Genomic DNA, 8,032 nt, shown 5'->3' with positions numbered 1-8,032 from the left:
ATAACAAAAAGGATGTTCACTAATTAATTTGTCTTTATTCTTAGTTTTACCTCTATCTATATAGAAATATTTTCTCTCATAGAAATGTAAAAGCGATGTTAGAACCCACACAAATACACAATACGGAGTACTGAAGATGCCTGTTGACGAGGCCAATGCCAAACAAAGCAAGTTGCTTGAAATATAATTATAGTTTAAAAAAATTAATAATAAAAACTAGTTTTATGGGAGTAAAGAATGAAATACATAAATTATAAATTCACATTACTAAGAAAGTCGTTGTAGTATAGTGGTAAGTATTCCCGCCTGTCACGCGGGTGACCCGGGTTCGATCCCCGGCAACGGCGCATTTTCATTTTTCTACAATTCATGAGTGAGTTAAGGCTTGCAAAATTACACTATTTTTTTTTTTTTTTTGACTCCGTATTTTTTTTCAATTGTTACCCTAAAAGGCTGTCAAAATTTAATTTATTTATTAATTAATTTTAATTATTTGCTTATTTTTGGTTTAAGTAGAGCAGATTAATTAAAGATTAAACGTTTTACAAAATTAAGCTTAATAATTCGTATTTATCCGTCCTTTCTTTATAGTATAAATTTTTCATTATGACTTTACGAGTTACAATAATAAAACTTACAAAGTTAGAATACCGGTAGGGAACCAAATTTATTCAAATACAAAGGAATTTTTTCAAAATGATGAAAGCTTAATTAAAAACCAGAATAATAACTAGGGTAAAGAAGGACATCTTCATTTACTAACAATTATTGATAGATTATATAAACCAATCATAAGCTTAAACCAATTATTGATAGAGTACATGCATAAACCAAAAGGTTAAACTAACGGTTGAAGCCCCATATTGGTTTATATACTCTATATAAGTTATATCTACATTCATGCGAATTGTGCTTTAGATTTCTAAATATTTATACACTAATTCATTTACTAATTAACTAATGTCTTTGTGATACTTTTAGGCACCGTTTGCAAGACTAGAACAATAAGTCAAACATACCATCACTCTAAAAGCTAAAGAATACATATTGAAATTGATCAATCTTTAGTAAACATATAAACACTGCTGAATTACATAAAAAATTCTTGCCAGATACAAACATCTTTTAGAAGAAACTGTTTTATTTAAGACAGATCACGGATATGCCGAAAAGCAAAGCTTAGCTTAGCTTAGCTTGCAAACTAGATGTGTGAATGATTAAACAAGAAAACAAAAGTCCTGAACTGTAAATCAACAAAAGTAACCAGATTGCATTTTATGAAAAACTTCAATGATGTCAGACTCAAATACTTATCTTTATTTATCATCACTTAAAATTAAAACATATCATTCCAAAATCATTTCTTTAATTTGTCGCTTGCTAAAGACTCAAATGTGCAATTTATTTATGCTATGCACTATGAATAACAAATAGTCAATGAAAATTTAGTACCTAAGTCACGATAAAAAGATCATGGTTAATGAGATTTAACTACCTTCAAGTTGATAAGAAACAGTAAAAAAAAAAAAAAAAAAAAAAAAAACAACAAAAAACTAGCAACTACTACCAAATTTAATGATAAGCTTGTCCAAGTAGTAGACGAAGCTATTATAATGGGATTAACATAGATAAACAGCGGCAAAGGACAACCAATTATCTATATCAGCTGATTTCATGATCATTCAAATGCTTACACAAAATTGAGTAAACAAAACTCCTCACTATATTACATTCAATCCTTACAAATATTAAAGAACTAACAAAGACAGTCAAAACAATTCTCTATCCGTATATATCAATAATAGATCTAGAACTAGGCATAATAATGCACATATCAGCCTTAATAGTCGGGCATAGTAATATACTCTAGTAGTTTGTGACTTAATTGTGAAACAATTTTCAGTCACTAGTCTTCGTTCCGGCCGGAGATTTTCTCCCCTTCCTTTATATATACCTGGCCTCCCCCACAGATTCTATCAAGAAATTCTTTGGTTAGAAGGTTAACATGTACATCAAAATATAATATTTTACTTCGTACTTCTTTAATCACCTTCAAATAGGTTTACAAAATATTTAAATGTCATATTTCATTTAACTAAATCTTATACACAGTACACTTCATAGCAACATAAGAAAACCTTACAACATATTCACCTAAAAGAAAAAGGAAAGAAGCTTAAAGCTAATGGGAGACCTTAAACTGTCGAGTTTGGGGTTTAGGGTTTAGGGTAAGGGTTTAGGGTTATGATAATAGGGTTTAGGGTATAGGGTTAGGGTTTAGGGTTTTAGGGTTAAGGGTTTCAGGTTAGGGTTTAGGGTTTAGAGTTTAGGGCTTAGGGTTTAGGGTTTGGTTTAGGGGGTTTAGGGGTAAAGGTTTAGGGTTTAGGGTTAGGGTTTAGGGTTTACGGTTTACGGTTTAGGGTTAAGGGTTTAGGATTTGGGTTTAGGGTTTAGGAGTTAAGGGTTTAGGGTTAGGGTCTAGGGTTTACAGTTAGGGTTTAGGGTCTAGGGTTAGGGTTTAGGGTTTAGAGTTTAGGGTTAGGGTTTAGGGTTAGGATTTAGGGTTTAGGGTTTAGGTTTAGGGGGTTAGGGTTAGGGTTGGGTTAAGGGTTTAGGGTTTAGGGTTAGGGTTTAGGGTTTAGGGTTTAGGGTTAGGAGTTGGGGTTTAGGGTTAGGGTTAGGGTTTAGGGTTTAGGGTTTAATTTAGGGTTAGGGTTTAGGGTTAGGATTTAGGGTTTAGGGGTTAGGGTTTAGGGTTTAGGGTTAGGGTTTAGGGCATTTTTACCTAATTTACTTATTGGCCCTTGGAATTTAAAATTTTTTTTTTCCTGTTTGCCTTTCTTTAAAAAAAATTGAAGGGTTTTCGTCTTTGTTGATATTGGAATTTTTGAAAAAAAAAATATTTTAAAAAATATATAAAAAAAATAAGGGCATTCGAAGAAAACGAAAATAAATGGAAAAAACGGATAATCGTCATTTTATTTCGAAATTTCCAAAAAAAAAATAAAAAAAAAAGCGATCAGAGTTTAGAATAAAACGAAATCAAAAGGAAAAAAAATGGATAATCGGCGTTTCATTAATATCGGAATTTCTAAGAAAAAAAAGAAAATAAAAAATTTCCAGAATGGTTTCTGGTGCCTTGTTGTCGGAAATCACCATCGTTGCCACCGAAATTGTGGCAACCCACCAACTTCTTCCTGTCTTGAGTCGGACACTGAAGCTGGGATTTAAGTTGATACATAACGGATGTATTCTCTTTATATAGGCCCAGATGTCAGACAAAATTAAGTGGTTCCTTACTTATGTCAAGCCCAATGGTAGTGGCCTTTATACCCACATCCATTTAACCAAATTTTATTTTTTTTGGAATGGAATAGGGAGGGGTGATTTCATTAAATAATAATAGCCATTCGGCACTTACAATCATTCCTTAATAAATCTAAATTCTCAATACAAGAATTAAACACCCCTAAACTAATGGCATCACTTCTGAACTGCTCCTGGATAATTTTAGATGTCTTTGCATCGTTCTTGACGGAGCTCCATTAATGTATAGTCGCAAAAGTGATAAAACTTGATTGGTCATCAAGATCTGCAAATTTGCAAGACGAATCTTCTAAATCTGCACCCCTATACCAACAAACTCGCAATTCCACAAATTTGCAAGACGAATCTTTCAAATTTGTATCCCTGCACACACTAAAAACAAACAAACAATATTAAACCCTACATGGAGGGACTGACTAAACCGTATATGGAGGGACTGGCTATAATCACCATACTTATATATGGTGATCTTTATTGGCTAAAAATATTAAATTAAAGAAGAATTTGGGGCTTACCATCGATAGAAATCGATGGCAGCCCTTAGGTTTTAATATGGTGGCTAGGTTTGAAGAGAGAGAATAGAGAAAATTTTAGGGTTTTTGAAGAGAGAGAATAAATATTTACGCAATACGAGTGAAATTCCATTTAACCAAAATTAATACAGTAAAAACTTGATGTTATTGAATTTGTGACGAATCTATTGTAAAAAAAAGAAAAAAAAAAAACAAGAGTTTGTGACTAATCTATCAAAACTTTACATAATGACACTTGTCTTTTAAATAATAATATAAAATCAAGTTAAAGTCAAAATGGAATTTTAAAACGGATAGAGTACACTATTCATATACTTTATACTTCCTCCGTTCTTTTTTACTTGACCCGTTTTGACTTTTACACTATTCACCACCTCTTCTTTGACCGTCTTTTGTGAATAATATGTAAGGAAAAACATATTCATGTAGGGTCTTTTTAAACTCGTCTCAATAAGTACTATCATAATATATAACTTTTATAATTTGTACTTAACAAAAATTAAAGTTATTGATCGTTAAAGTTTTGCATTGGCAAGCGTGATAAAAGAAACAGGTCAAGTAAAAAAGAACAGAGGAAGTATGAAATAACTTTGACCACAAAATTTAAAATGTGTGAGATCTTAATTTAAATTTATTTATCAAAGATGCACATTAAAAAATGTGCAGACGTAAAGCGAGATCAACTTTCAAAAATGGAAGGATAATAATTAACAAGAGAAAAAAAAAAAAAAAAAAAAAAAAACTACTCCGCACTTTCTTCTTTTTTTTTTATTTTTTTTTTTTAAATTGCGGACTTCTAAACAATTTTTTTGAGATGAGACAGACGGAATCAAAAAGTGGACTCATGTTATAGGGGAGAGATAGAGTTTATTAACTAATAAAAAGTGATGCACTCAATTTGAAATTTTCGTTTTAAAAAAGTGATGCAACTAAAAAAAAAACACAGAAAGTAAATTATATTACAAAAGTGGTACTCCTAGTAGATTCATCAACAAGAATAAAAATAATATATTCTTCCATTTTCTTCTTATGCAAAAATCGATGAAGATAATTATTACGGCTTTTTCACCAAATGCCACTGAGCACTTTAATAATTCACCAAATGCCATCAAGGTTTCAAAAATGCCACCGAGTTTTAAAAAAATTCATCGAGTGCCATTAATGACTGATGGCCGTTAACTCCGTTAGTCATCAGGGTTTAATCATGACACATGTGGACACGTGTCAGTCAGCTATTTGTTTTAAAAAAAGATAAATAAAAATAAAATTAAAAATAAAAAAAAAACTCTAAATCCTAACCCAACCCAGCCCCACCACCGTAACCACCTGCGAAAGCCAACCGACAACCCAAAGCCAACCGCCGGAACTCCTTGACCTCCTGCCGGAACCTCCTAACCTCTCGTCGAAACCCGCCGGAGCCCCCTGACCTCCCTCTGGAAACCCCTTGACCCCATCAAAACCGCCGACTCCACTTAATCCCCCTTTCCTCCTCCCGAAAAACCACTCCAGCCACCGCAATCGTCTCACGCAATGCCCAGAACTCCGCCTGCCCGACTCCAGCACCCAGACGACGACCCACAGAACTCCGTCTGCCCGACGACCCCTGCCTTGATCCCCACCCCAGCCCCCGCAACCACATGACGAACCAACACGACGCATCACGGTAGCCACCGAAACCGACCATGGAAACCCAAAATAAAACCCGACCATGGAAACCCTTCACCCTCAAACGGCCGAAATCAACCATGGAAATCCAGAATGGTCGATTTCTATGGCCGATTTCGTCGTTTCAAGGTTGGAGGATATGAAGGGTGGTTTTGCGTGGTGGTCGGAAAACGCTGGGTGTTTTTTCGTGAGGGGAAAAAGCGGAAGGCGCTAAGTCGCTGGTTTTAGGGGTGGTGGTTGGGCTGGTTTTGACGGTGAAGGTGGGGTAGGGAGTACCGGCGGCTGGGGTTGGGCTGCCGGCAGCGACAGTGTTGGTGGTGGGGCTGGGTTAGGGTTAGGAATTTTAAAAAAAAAAGTTTTTTAAAAATTTTTCTTTTTTTTTAAGATTTTTTTTTAAATTGAACCAATCATATCATGACATGTGTCATGTGATATATGTGTTTTATATGCTATTTTATCCCCCGTCCCACGGTCATTTATTTGCATATTTGAGCTCTTTGGAGCTACTTTTAGTACTAATGTGTGGTTTCGAGTGTTTTGTAGAGTTGGCATTTGTTTTGTAGGAATTTCCCGGATTTGTCGGTGATTTCTATGTTTTTCCGGCCACTACGAGATATCGAAGCTTGTATCACATTCATGACCATTGATTGTAGCCCAAGACCGATCGTATCGGTGATTAAGGGCTTGGTTCGTGGAATTGGTCCGAGCTATGGACCAAGGAAGATAAGGTTTGGGCCTTTTATGAGTTGAAGCCCAAAATGAAAGAGAAGCAAAGATCAGCCGAAGGAAAAGACCGGGCCCGATCGGGCGAATGCCCCGATTACGAAGGCGAAGCAAAAAGGCGGGCCCGATCGGGCGGCCTATGGCCCGATCAGGCGCGTGTCTCTGGAGGAGATTTAGCGGTTGTTTACTTTGTTTAAGCTTAGGATTTTCTAGCTTAGTATAAGTACACTTTTGTTAAGCGAGTTTAGCATTCTACTCCTTCTCTCTCTCTCTCTCTCTCTCTCTCTCTCTCTCTCTCTCTCTCTCTCTCTCTCTCTCTCTCTCTCTCTCTCTCTCTCTTTAATTAAACTCTCAGTTTTAGTTTTAAGTTTTGGGGGATCTTTCTCTTGTTTTCTCTCTCGACACTCTTGGTTTATGCAATTTCATACTTCCTTCTTTTGGTATTATCTCTCCTCTCTTTTATTGCTTATTTTCTTGCTTTGATCTTAATCATGTCTTCTTTATATGCTTTGATTAGTTTAGATTTCATTATGTGTGAGTAGTTTAATTCTAGGGTTCTTGGGGGATCCATAATTAATATGAAGGGATAATTTGTTATTATTGATTATTGATTTTGCATGATAATTTCTTATTGAATTGTTTTAATTCTTTACAATTAGATTATGAATCGAGCAGATGTGATTTGATTGTAAAAGTATAGCAATATTGAATTGATGAATCGAGCATATGTTAATCTGATATTAAAGGCTATTTTCAATAGGAACTTAGATCTAGTAAATTGCGAGAGCCTGTTAATCATGTTATATGTGCAATGTTAATTATTGATTGTTATGTTTTATCCCGGAATATTAATTATTGGTGAACCTGTGACCCTAGGCCTTTTATTAATTGATTTCTCCCTATTCTTAATCTCCTTAGTTTAATTCCTTTCACAACAATATTTTGGTTACTCAATAGTTTAGATTATATTAATTAATTAGGAATAGGAAGACTTGTTTCCCTGTGGATTCGACCCTACTTCCCTATCTATATTAGTTAGAGGACTTAGGTAATACTTTTGATTAGGTGATACGACTTTAGACTATCAAAATTTGGCGCCGTTGCCGGGGAAACGGTTTTATTTTTATTTCTGATTGTTTTTGTGGTCTAGATTATTCTCTTTCGTCCCAGAGAACGTGAGTTCTTTGGGACAGTTCTCATATTTGTCGTCTAGTTCTTTGTTTGTGCCAAGGTGTTCCAGATCAGGTTATATTCCATTCGATCCTGAGATCGAGCGCTCATTTCATAGACAAAAGAATCTATACAGGAAAATACTGGCAAGTTCTGGGGGTGATATTCCTAGGGACCCTCCATCTGATTCTAGTGATTCAGAAGTTTCTTCAGAACCAGAACCAGAGATGACAGGAAATCCACCTCGCAAGCTCAGCGATTATTCGCAGCCATCCCTGACAAATTTTCCACACCTTTCTCCTACTCCAAATCTCGATGGAGTACAATTCGAGATCAAACCCCAAATCATTACGATGATCGAAAGAAAGCAATTCAGTGGAGCTAAGGGTGAAGACCCAAATCTTCATATTGCAGATTTCTGTCAATATTGCAATACCATTAGGCAAGCTGGGGTCACGCAGGACCAAATCAGGGAGATTCTTTTTCCCTTTTCTTTATGTGGAAAAGCTAAATTGTGGTTTAATGGTTTGAATAGAACTGCACTTGGTATTACTGACTGGGAGACACTTGCTTTGAATTTTTACAACAAATATTACCCTACAGAAAGGACAGCT

General features: G+C 35.2%; 1 non-coding gene across 1 annotated transcript; it reads left to right on the top strand.

The window, feature by feature from the left end:
* The first annotated feature begins 275 nt into the window (after positions 1–275).
* Positions 276–347, top strand: TRNAD-GUC (transfer RNA aspartic acid (anticodon GUC)). The gene has a single exon. It is a non-coding gene; the product is annotated as a tRNA-Asp (tRNA).
* The last annotated feature ends 7,685 nt before the right edge of the window (positions 348–8,032 follow it).

Source organism: Chenopodium album, chromosome 15 (assembly GCF_948465745.1).
Source record: "Chenopodium album chromosome 15, dcCheAlbu1.1, whole genome shotgun sequence".
In the NCBI taxonomy this organism is placed as follows: domain Eukaryota; kingdom Viridiplantae; phylum Streptophyta; class Magnoliopsida; order Caryophyllales; family Amaranthaceae; genus Chenopodium; species Chenopodium album.
This window is presented reverse-complemented; position numbering and strand designations above follow the sequence as displayed.